Genomic DNA, 12,033 nt, shown 5'->3' on the forward strand with positions numbered 1-12,033 from the left:
GGACAGTTAGAGCAGTGTACTGTATAGTTATAACTGAAAATAAGGAGTGTGACGAATTAATGTGTATACTGATGACAATGGTTAATAAGAGCAATGTTAATAAAGTAGTGATAGGGTAAAAACAGAAAATTCCGAATGTAGGGTAAAAACTAGAAAATGCTGAATGTAGAAAAATCGAATAATGCTTAGATGTTTGTATTTAAAAAAGTAAAGAAACGGGGACCGTGAGATGATGGAAAGTGGTGGACAGAAGGTGACAATAACATCAGGGAAGATGATATTCACCGTGATAATGACAGTGGGGAAAAAAGAGACTGGTAGAGACAATGCGGGTGAGATCCGGGAAAGTGACACAATTAGGGAATGAGAGTGATGCTGAAAAAAGCGAAAATGTTGGAGGGGCAGTGATAGTGACGACAAGAAGAGACAGTGACAGAGACAGCGAGTGATAGCTCTTGATAAATTTCGGATTGAAAAGGTGGTAAGGACAAGGACAATGAAAGAGTGGGAAACAGTGAAAGAAAGATAACGACACAGATAGAACAGACAAACAGAGACAGGCAGGTGACAGCGACAGCATTATAACAGCAGCGGTGAAGTATAACAAGATCTCCGACATATAATTAAAACACAAGGCTTCACTTTCATTAACGAGGAGGTTAAAAATTATGTCCTCTATTTTATTTTTGTTCCCCAGGGGTTGAGAAAAGTTAATGAGAGATGTCAGGATTTGAGGGGTGGGGGTAGAGGAAAGAGAAGAGGTAGGAAAGTGAGGGAAAATAATTTATCAGTCTGTCTGTCTGTTGACTGACGCCTCATCCCGTGTGGGGTGGCCTCGACTTAAGGACTCTGTGTAATATGAACCCTGAAGTAGTGAACCTTTAGAAGTGTATAGTTCAGTCGTGAGCCTTAGTTTCTGCTCGTTCTTTACTCCCTAATCCTGGCTAGAGGAGAGTCGTTATCCAGGCTTTCACACAGAAAGAAACCCGCTGTCCAGTGTTAAGTTGGAAGCTTCGCTATACTCTGTTCAAGTAATCTATGCATGAAACTGCCGTCTCTCTTGGCTTGAATGCTGAGCTACAGTGTAACAAGAAATCAATATTAGACTATGGTGCTAGTAAAAAAAGTTGTGAAATATCAAGGGTGTTGAGTCATACTATTGCCTTGTTCTGGCACTTAGCTACCTTAAATGAGCTGCAAAAGGACGGAAACCTCTGCTTGGTCATAATGAATAAACTATAGTCTACACGAGGCTGTTCACGAAGATACAGTTACTTTAGTTCATTCATTTTAACTTGGCCCAGATACTTGTCCTTTTGTACCTTATTTTACGTAGCTCAGTGGCAGAAAAAGACAATACTACTGCTCTACATCTTCTAATACAGCTGCTTTGTGACTAGCACATTGCATTCGAATCATCTTACGGGTGTCATACAGACAGAACCCCTACAAGAGAATGTCATGCACCTAAAAATTCGAGAACTGAGAATGGTGCTGTGTGGATTTCATTCATGAGTTGTGCTGAGAGCAAGGGTTTGAAATTTCTCCTACATGAAGGTGGTGGATTCATGGGCTGTATGAGATTTATGAGGTGTAGCATCATTTTGATTAAATTAAGCAGATTTCATTAGGCTCAGGGAGAGAGCAGCCAGTAAATCGTAGTAAAACTGCAGTAGAACAATCGTATATCTCCCCTTGTTTGACAGTGTTTAACCGTGTTCATTTTGCAACCAGTAAAGTCTCAGCATTCCTCTTCTTCCGTACCGTGTGATCTATGGACCTGGAAGGGACCTTTCTGTGACTTCTTTGGTATGTATATTTGTCTCACCGATGTTCTTTTAAGTGCTGCCAACCTTATTAATACAGAAACGTGACATTTCATTTAAAAAGGTGTCAGCTCTCCAACACCGGAATCGTTCCACGTGATCTTGAAAACATATTCACACATCAAGAGATTTCTGCTTGTCATCATCAGTGAGTTTATGATGAACACCAAGAGAGTAAGGAAATAGTATAAGACCATTCAACATTATTTGGTGGCGAGCACTTAGATTTTGGCCCAATTCGTGGAATCGTAGTCATGATGATTTCTTTAGGCTGTTCATTATTCGAGTCCCCGATGCGTAATACTTGTAAGTTCTTAGTGGTTCGTGAAGTATATGATCGACCAGAGTTATTCTTGTTTTACTTAGGACAGCACAAGCTTTTGCAGTTATGAAAGATATGGTCTCAAGCCACAAGACGTTTATATTATTCTATGCCAGACACAGGTCCAAATAGTTGTGTGCCTGATACATGTCTATTGTCTAAATAAGAGAGAGAGAGAGAGAGAGAGAGAGAGAGAGAGAGAGAGAGAGAGAGAGAGAGATGAGAGGGAAGGGTAAAGGAGGAGAATCCGAGAAAACTTTGAGAGGTAAAAAAAAAAAAGTAAGTGAATTAGCGAGGTTTGAGAAAGGTATTGGGGATGAGAGAGAGAGAGAGAGAGAGAGAGAGAGAGAGAGAGATGAGAGGGAAGGGTAATGGAAAAGAAGGAGAATCCGAGAAAACTTTGAGAGGTAAAAAAAAGTAAGTGAATTTGAAAGGTTTCAGAAAGTTATTGGGGATGAGAAAGAGAGAGAGAGAGACAGACAGACAGACAGACAGAGACAGAGACAGACAGACAGACAGACAGACAGACAAACAGACAGAGACAGAGAGAGAAATTACTTCATCAAAAATCAGAACAAAATCGTCGGTAGATAGCAGGCGTAAAAGTGTCACGGGGAGAATGTGAATTTAAGAATGAAATGCTAAATATTGCTCGAACGTAGAGACAAGGAGATGACTTGTGAAAATGAAGTAGTGAGTTTTATTTTATACCGGCTTACTTCGCCGATTCTCTAAGGACGAGAATTTTATAAACTTTCTCAACAATACACAGCAGAGACTAATCGCTCACGAATGGTGATTGTTAGTACTGTTAGCCTCTTGAGAAAGTGACTCCACCCCTGACAATCAACAACTAATAATAATAATAATGGACAGGTTCTTGCCCGTGCTTAACTCCTCCTGGCTGGCACAACGGATTTAACTTTAAATATGGATGAACTGGCCTAAGTACCAGCTGTGAATAATGTAAAGAGTTTGTGCAAACAAGGTTCTGCAACTAAAGTAAACTTAATGTGGAGAAGTAAAACACGATTCTAATTACACTAAGCTCAAAGAAAGGAACAGTAAATTTATTGATTACAGTATAATAAATTTACGTTATATGAGTCAAAATGAATTCAAAAGGGGAATTCACGGTCACAGAAGGACTCATGAATTCAAATACAAAGGAAATACACTCACTCATTCATTCAAAAGCTAATCAGACTTAAGCCTAGAAAACGAACGGAAATACTGGTCAGTGGAGGGAACGAGGCTGAAGCTACGAAAGACTGGGCGACTTCGTGTTGAAACACCAAGCGCTGCTAATCGCTGCTAGGCTCACTTCTCTGATCACCGTCTATGTGGAGATCCAGGAAATCGCTGTACAATGGAGACGCTGCTCTCTACGCTGGGCGCAAACAATCCTATTCTCGAGGCGGTCCAAAGCTGACTAAGTTCAAACTGGGAAGGGGGGGTAAGAGATGGTCGTGTTCGCCGGAAGTAGGCGTGGCCAAACTTCAAAGGTCAACGGTGAAAGGGCGAACGATATACACACGCAATAAAATCACTCAGTGAAAGCACTAATGTCGTGCATACTAATGGTCACTTGTGAAACAGTGACAAATGTTCTGAAAACCATCCCGATCGAAGTGCATACGAGGACGGTTGAAATGAGTGATGCCCAGTGGGAATTCCACTAGAGTTAGTGGTTTTTTCGCACCAAAGTACAATGTCACGAATTTGTACAAATACACAATCGCGCGAATTCGTGACAAAAAATATGTTTTCTTTTTCATGTAGAGAACTTGAAAATGCTCCCAGTGTTCTGTAAGACTCTTTTGCTGAGAAAAATGTCAGAAAACACTTTGCACTGTCGACGTGTTACAGGAAACGCTAGATTCGGACTGAAGATATATTTTGCTGACCTTCCCCCCCATCTCTCTCTCTCTCTCTCTCTCTCTCTGTTTTCAAAACGGCCGAATCCTAGAGTAATTACAGGAACCGAACTGAATCCCGGCAGATGTAAACAATGGCAGCATTTTGAGTCCACCCCTCCTCTTGGCACTGAATATTGAATTACCTGATTGACATGAATAACAGCCCACCTAAATTAACTGGTTCTCAAAGCGCCTGTGGGTGGCACAACTATATGCATCTGTACCTGTAACATTCCATATGAGAGCCATTGTAGAATCAAAGCAACTGTTTTGTAGCCTAGTGAAAGTAACAATATAGCTCCTTTCATGGTGGTAAAGTGCGAATCACTCCCCTTTACCCTGTGCTCTCCTCTCCCACCTCTTCCAAAGACAAGTGATATAATGTAAGTATATGATGTACAGAGGGAGTTTTATTGAGAGAGAAGAAAGGAGAAAACGTGTACTTTCTTTCCTGCCTTTGAAAAGACTGATTTAAAACTGACCTCCGCTCATGCTCGCTCTATCACCTCCAAATGCCACCGAAGAGCAGCAGTCTTTACCTAGTCTATTGTGGCAGTGTCTTCTTCTACATACTACTGCTGTTATAATTTAATATACTGTCTACCCTATATTCGCTCACTCGCAAAAATGGCTGTCCCTCTCAAAGTCCTCCTTCACTATACAGCAAAAATCATGTACTAAGAATGTCATGTAACCATCTGTGTAAATGCATTATGCTGTAGTAATTACATATACTTTAAATGGGCTTTGCGAATACAGTAAGGTAATTTTAAAACTATTATGTATGGAAAGTGGGAATACAGTTATACAGTAGACACACAGTTCAAAAACATTGCTGTATTATAATATGGATATGATGTAAAATACATGCATAGTAAAATCAAGATAAAGATAAATAAATTAGATTTTACAGTGGCAGAAGAACTAGAGGATTGTTCTTTCTATGAAATTGCATTGAAACAACAGCTTACTCATCATTACCCAATCATGTGCATTAAAATAATATGTCACTTCATCAGTACCGTAAAGAGTACGTTTGACTGTTGTATTCAGACATTTACGGCTAGAACGACTAATCTCTCTTCCCTGAGTATCATTTGGTAAGCAATAAATATTAATTACCTTTTAGACAAACTTGTCTGGGTCTCTTCTGGCTGGAGCTCCGTAACCCACTAGACCACCAGGCATCAGTTTGTTGGTTTTATGGATAATTCCCAACATAAAAAATGGTTTCCAAGGTTACACAAAATTATTTGGCTTGACATTCAGAGTAGACCCACCGGGATATTTTACACCATATTAAGTGCGTGGAAGGTGGGCACCCCTACTTACTAAATATTTATCTCACACAAATACAGACCTATGAATGACCTCTTACCTCCGTATCCAAGGTCGCGTATTTCGTTCCGAAAAGACAATCATCCACGGCTTTATTTCTTTGCAGTATCCCTCTTATCCATCTTTACTGCAGACCCTGTGAAAAGAAAGGGATATCTAATCACAAAAGACGAGAGAGAGAGAGAGAGAGAGAGAGAGAATCAGTCACTTAATCTCATTTCGTGGTTCCGTGAATTGGAAGGAAAGAGGGCTGGAACCTGAAGTGGTTTGGGTTTCACTTAATGCCGCTTACCGTCCTTCGGTGAAATATGGCTATACAATGTGGCTGACTCGTTTAAATATGGCTATATTCTGTGGCTGACTGCATGATTATTCAAGGGACTCTCTCTCTCTCTCTCTCTCTCTCTTTCCGTCTTTCCTCTCCATTCTTTGTTTTCCCCTCTCTCCTATCCCCCCTCTCTCAGCTTCTTTCCCGTCTATTCTTCCTTCTTTCTCCCCCCTGCTCTTCTTTCCCACGTTATCGATACCCCCACCTGTCTTGCAGTGGAAAGTTAATTAAGCGAAACTCCATACGTAGATTAAGGAATCTGAGCTGGCTAGGAAGGTAACTGCATACTTTTTTTTTTTTTAAATTCTTATTTTATCATTGCTATCTCCAGATGATTTTATTTAGCATGGGGAGAACATCTGGCAGTGACGGTGTGAAATGAAGCCTTATTGAACCACAAAAAATCGAGAAATGTCTTAGCGGAAGAAAAAAAACAAGGTATTGAGACAGCAAGATCATTAACCCAAAGTCCCAAAGCTGGAGAGGTGACTGAATTAGCTAGGAAAGTAACTACATAAGAGGGGACGTCGTTGCTATCTTCTTTTCTTTGCTATCAGACGATTAAATTTAGTGCAGGGCAGACTTTTCCACCTGGAGATATTAAATACAAGATCCATTAATTTCTCCATTTTAGTACTATGTGGTCTTCTTACTATTATATATGTTTTTCATCTTATCCTAGCTCTTTTCAGACGATTTTATTCAACTTCAAAACGACCTTTACCGTCAAAGAGATTAATTCGAAGTCTATAATTAACGAATGTACGTTGGAAAATCTCTGCTAAGCTGAATGAAATTGTGTGAAGAATATGCTCAAAAGACTTCTCCCAACTGAGAAAGCTGAGCAGTAATTAAATAGGCAAGGGTGGCCATTTTCACTTTTTTCTTGTTTATAGATGATTTTTGTCACCATTCTAGCGAACTCTGGCATAATGAAGGCTATGTCTGACGTCTCCATTATGGAAAATCATTTTTGAGCTGAATAAAGTCATTAGGAAATACCGGTATGGTAATGAAACTGACATTCTCGGGTTCAACGTAATCTAGAAGACAAAGAAAGTAACTGCGTTTGAGCGTCCTTTGTAGTCCCAGGAGTTGATATTCAGGTTAAACACACACACACACACACACACACACACACACACACACACACACACACACACATAACAACAGGAAAATGCAAAATAGCAATCAAAGTTCCAAGGAAAGTGTCGATCGGGAAATACTTAAAAGAATAAATCCATAATGTGTGACTGACAATGGATGTACTGGAGCATTCCCTGAGACTACCATATGCAACCATCAGATTTACAGTCCCGTTCCCTATTTCAGCTCAAGGAGCTAACGGTCCGAGGTAAAGAGAATCTGATTAAAGATTTCAGCTATACAGTATACATATCTGCTTGCTTTTCATTATGCATACAAAAATTCAGCATGTGTGCACATGAAAAAAGTATTCGGCCAGAGTGCAAGGATTAGGTGAACGAGCAAGCTATGTATATGAATTTAGAGTAGAAAAAGTTTTTAAAATTTTGAGCAAGGCGTGTGTGTGCAGAAATGTAACGTAACACTGACGTTGGATATGTGTTGATGTCATACAGTATTCGTACATGTTAGTGAGTTAATACACACCCGACTATTATTTTTATCGTCCAACATGTACACCCACGAACAAATATCTGCCTACACATCTCAGCCGGCTGTGGCGATGGAAAGTGTGACATGAAATATTTTGATGTAACTGAAATATGTTGCACACATCAAAAAGATATGAGAAGGAAAAATACTGGCTGACATTTCAGTAGGATTATGAAATATGGATAGCAGGACCCAGCGCTGGCAGAAGATCGTCGACGAACTTTTGCTCATGGCTGTATGTACATTCTTCATCCTTATCTTTCATCTTTTCTCACATTTATATGGTGTGTGTTTGACCAATCCTCGCCACACAACTCGGTCCTGTACCTCTTCCCCCGTCAGCCCTCTTTCAAATCTTCGTTCACACAATCCATCCAACTCCTCCTCGGCCTTTCTCACTTCCTCATTTCTTGTACCTCCATTTCGTGGGGTTAGACTGCTTATTCCCGACACTTAAGGCAAGGATGCCTAGCTTCGTTCTTCCTTCAGTGACACTATGTGACCAACAAACCCCAACCGACTCCCAGATGGAAAACATTACGAGTCCTATACAGCTGGAGCGCCTTAGTTCATTTAACCACAAGGCATTTATGTACTATACTCTTGATGAAAAAAGCGTCTGTTCACTTTTTGCCCCAATCCGACATTACAAATAATGGATAATGCAAAACGTTAATTGGCCCTACCCATCTCGGTAGCCCTGCCTTCATTAGGGTGCCATATACTGCTTGATATGGCCCATTAATTTTTGATGGTGAAGTAGCCCCGCCCCTCTTGCAACTGATTAAGCCCCTGGAGAAATCACTGGCCAAGAATCTGCCTGGTTGGATACTAGACTCTACCAAACGGCCTAGTCACTCATGCAGCTTTGTAGCTCATTAACTCTCGGAATCCGGTGGTGTAGCTTTCATATTTTTCCTGTCCCAAGACTGCATACCGCTTAGGGAGAAACGTGTGGCTATGAAGGGATTTTTGTATGGTGTTTCTACACTTCAACGAACTCTCTATTCTAATATACTATAGCAGTAGCCGTGTGTGTGTGTGTGTGTGTGTGTGTGTGTGTGTGTGTGTGTGTGCGCGCGCGTGTTTTGGGCAGCCGAAACTACACATTCAAATCGCACCAAAATTGGCACAAAAATCGTAAAAAATTCGCTGATGTGAAAATTTTTTGTCCCATCACGATTGAAAAACTTTTACTATATTTAATGAGCGATCACATTTTGACCAAAAAACGCCGCTCCCGGCGTGAGTGCGTGAAATTAGGGTTGCGTTCACTGTAGAGTTTTTGATGGCTTTCTGTCTAATATTCTACAGTATAGCAGTACCCGTGTGTCTGTGTGTGTGTGTGTATTTTGGGCAGCCGAAACTACACATTCAAATCGCACGAAAATTGGCAAAACAATCGCAAAATATTCGCTGATGTGAAAAAATTTGGTCCCATCATGACTGAAAAACTTTTAGTATATTTAATGAGCGATCAAATTTTGACCAAAAAACGCCGCTCCCGGCTCCCGGTCGGTTGCCGTGGCCGAGTGGTTAATATCTCGGATTGCGTGCGGACAACTTGGGTTCCGTTCCCTAAGCTGCAAATAACACGATCAATTGGTTAGCTGTAAAAAATCCAAGTGACAACGTTAGACTAGAACGGCACATCAATAGACCATCATGGGACCTTCGATGTCGCCTTGGCGGCCGATAGTGACAACGTTAGACTAGAACTGCACATAAACGTGACTCGGATTACCTGAAATGATCACAACGCATGCGCGAAGTGCAAGGAAACGAGTGAGAAGCACGAAGAAACGAGTGCCAGCATGAGAAAGCAAGTGCACAGCGCGAGAGCCCTCCGCAGGAGCAAGTGTGAGAGGGCCCAAAAGGCCCACGAGCACTTGTTAATGCTATATGAATTCGTCAATACATAACGAAGAATAAACAGTATGGAGTATACAGAGTAAAGAGCCTAAGTTCTGCTCTCGAGATACCTTTCCTGAGAAATCATCTATTTATCCCTCTATCTATCAATGTATCTTTCTCTCTCCATCTATCAGTCTATCCACTATATCTACCTTATCTATTTACCTGTGTGTGTGTGTGTGTGTGTGTGTGTGTGTGTGTGTGTGTGTGTGTGTGTGTGTGTGTGTGTGTGTGTGTGTGTGTTTGTGTGTGGGCATGGGCGTGGGCGTGAATGTGTAGGTTTGTGTGTGTGAATGTGTGTGTGTGTGTGTGTGTGAGAGAGAGAGAGAGAGAGAGAGAGAGAGTGGTGGAGGGGGGGGGGGCGCAGTCTGATCCAAGGCCCAGCAATTCTCCCTCGTATCAGGTCTAAGTGCTACACAGCCTCACAAGTCACGATATAAAACCAATACCAGGCCTCTTTTACTAGGAGATCCCTGCTTTAGGTGGCGTGAGGCTTCGTAACACCTGTCCGTGGCCATTCTTTTTTCATATAACACCTTGGAGCTAAGATACGAATAAATGTGTGTGTTTGGATGAGTAAATTAGGAGTGTGTCGTCCTGTCAAGGCTACCTCCCTCTCTTTTGGAGGAAGCATCCGAGGTATATATAAATATAGATAGACACCTTGCCATCCCCTTGTGTGATGTTTACATTGTTTTAAACTCGCCACAGTTAGAATCATTATTATACAAGGGGATATGGAGATTCAAGGTGCTTACAAATCGCTTACCAGGAGGTGTTACGAAAACTCAAGAGCCAATTTGAATACGTTCTCATAGTATTATCCTTACAGAACTGGTGAAATGGTGTTGATAGAGTTACACTGGTCACCTATATTAGATCCAAGAATAGTATAGGTTTAATTTGGTGTTATTCCTCTGTGTCCACATCACATATAAAACATGTCTTACTTTCCCTCACAAACCACAGCTTAGCCTACTATTACAGTATTTACCTCATACTAGGGAAATGACCGTCACTTTCCCTGCATATAAATTGGCCTCTACTTCCACTCGTCTGTTTCATACATTGGACATATCTAACACTTCCCTATGTGATGCACAATATTAGAGAGACTCATATATGGGCTGAGAAACATAACAAATCTTTCTCAGCCTATGAATATTAGCCAGCAGATGAAAGTGAGATGTAGATGAGGTGCAATATTTGACGAACTTTTTTTCCTCAACTGTACAGATGCAAACAGTAACATCGAACACTTTTCAAACAACCATGAAACTTCTCAATTTTTCTTAACAATATGATGGGCTTAAAAAATCGCATAATTGAATTTCGAAGTTCATTGTTCAATATTCTCCCTTTGTCGTCGCCATCATCCTTGTCATTATAATCATCATCATCGTCCTCGTCATCATCGTCATCATTAATATCATCATCATCAGCAGCAGTAGTACCAACAGCCACAGGAGCCTGAGTCAGACCACTGCAGGACTAAGGCCTTTCCCGTATATTTCTACTCGGAGCTATTGGTTGTTAGCCTGTTCCATCCAGTCCCAGTGAATCTCCGAATTTCATCCCGCCATCTTGTTCTCTGTTCTCTTTCTCATACTCTATCTCTGGGTTGCCTTTCTTTTATCGTGGATGTCCTTCTGTTATCGGTTCTACGAAGAGCATGAACTGCCCATATCATTCTTTTTTTTGTGTGTGTGTGTGTGTGTGTGAAGACTGTCCTCTACTATCGTCTGTTCTGTTGCCCAGGAACCTCTCTTTTTACCTCACCATGTGCCCCCTAGCATAGTCCTTTCCATTGTTCTCTGAAGAGTGAGCACCTCTAAGTACGACTCCACGGTTATCATCCGTTAGTTAAAACAGCAAGGACGCGCTGGTTTTTATAGCCGTCACTTTTAACATAATGGCATGTGGTTAACTTTCATATTTTTACTTCGTTTTACCAAAATCCTCCATCGCATTTCTGTTTCTCGTCTTATTTCATTGTCATAGGCGGGTCTTCATCAACTGCCTGTAGTAGGTATATGCATTCCCCTGCACATTGTGGTTTTTTATTTTTTTCCCAAAGGGCCTGATCATGTCAATTGTAATTTTCGTCTTCATATTTATTTTCAAGCCAACCCTTCAATTGCCCTTTTTCAGGCTGGCTGTCCTTTCTTGTAGCCCCTCCCCTGAACAAATAAAAAGAACTATGTCGTTGCAATATAAATTAGTTCATCGCTCACCGTTGATGCTAATTTCTTTTCATCTCAATCAAAACTTCTGAGAGCTCTAAATAACTTTGGTAATAGTGTATCTCCTTGCTTAACACCTCTCTTCATTGGTATTTTCTAGCTATCCTAATGGGGTTTAATGATGGCGGTACCATCTTCATAAATTTCTTGTAGTACTTTAACGTAAGTTTCTCTACATCTTGCCTTTGAGTTGCTGTTATCATTTCAGGTGAATCAAATGCTTTCTTGTAGTCGATAGATGCCATGCACGAAGGTTCCTTATATCCTGAAGTTTTCTCAATCACCTGTTGGATTAATAGCATGGCGTGTTGTTGAATAACCACGAAGAAGCCCGGCCTGTTCTCATTTACTCATTTTATTATAGGATCATTTTGCATTGCTAGGATTTCTGTGAAAAGATTTTACACAACAGGTGAGGAGAATAACTGGGCTGCAGGTCTATAGGTCTGTAAGGTAATTTTTCTCGTGAGTTAGAGTAATAGGCGTCTTTTTTCACCAACTAGGT

The 12,033-nt window shown here is 40.9% G+C and overlaps 1 protein-coding gene across 1 annotated transcript in view; it reads left to right on the plus strand.

The window, feature by feature from the left end:
* The window catches only part of LOC145405347 (adipokinetic hormone/corazonin-related peptide receptor variant I-like), a 126,506-nt gene that overhangs the window by 206 nt on the left and 114,267 nt on the right, over positions 1-12,033 (plus strand). The window lies entirely within an intron of this gene.

The sequence above is a fragment of the Coenobita brevimanus genome, chromosome 66 (genome assembly GCF_032717465.1).
Source record: "Coenobita brevimanus isolate Jiangsu-jjx chromosome 66, ASM3271746v2, whole genome shotgun sequence".
Classification (NCBI taxonomy): Eukaryota; Metazoa; Arthropoda; class Malacostraca; order Decapoda; family Coenobitidae; genus Coenobita; species Coenobita brevimanus.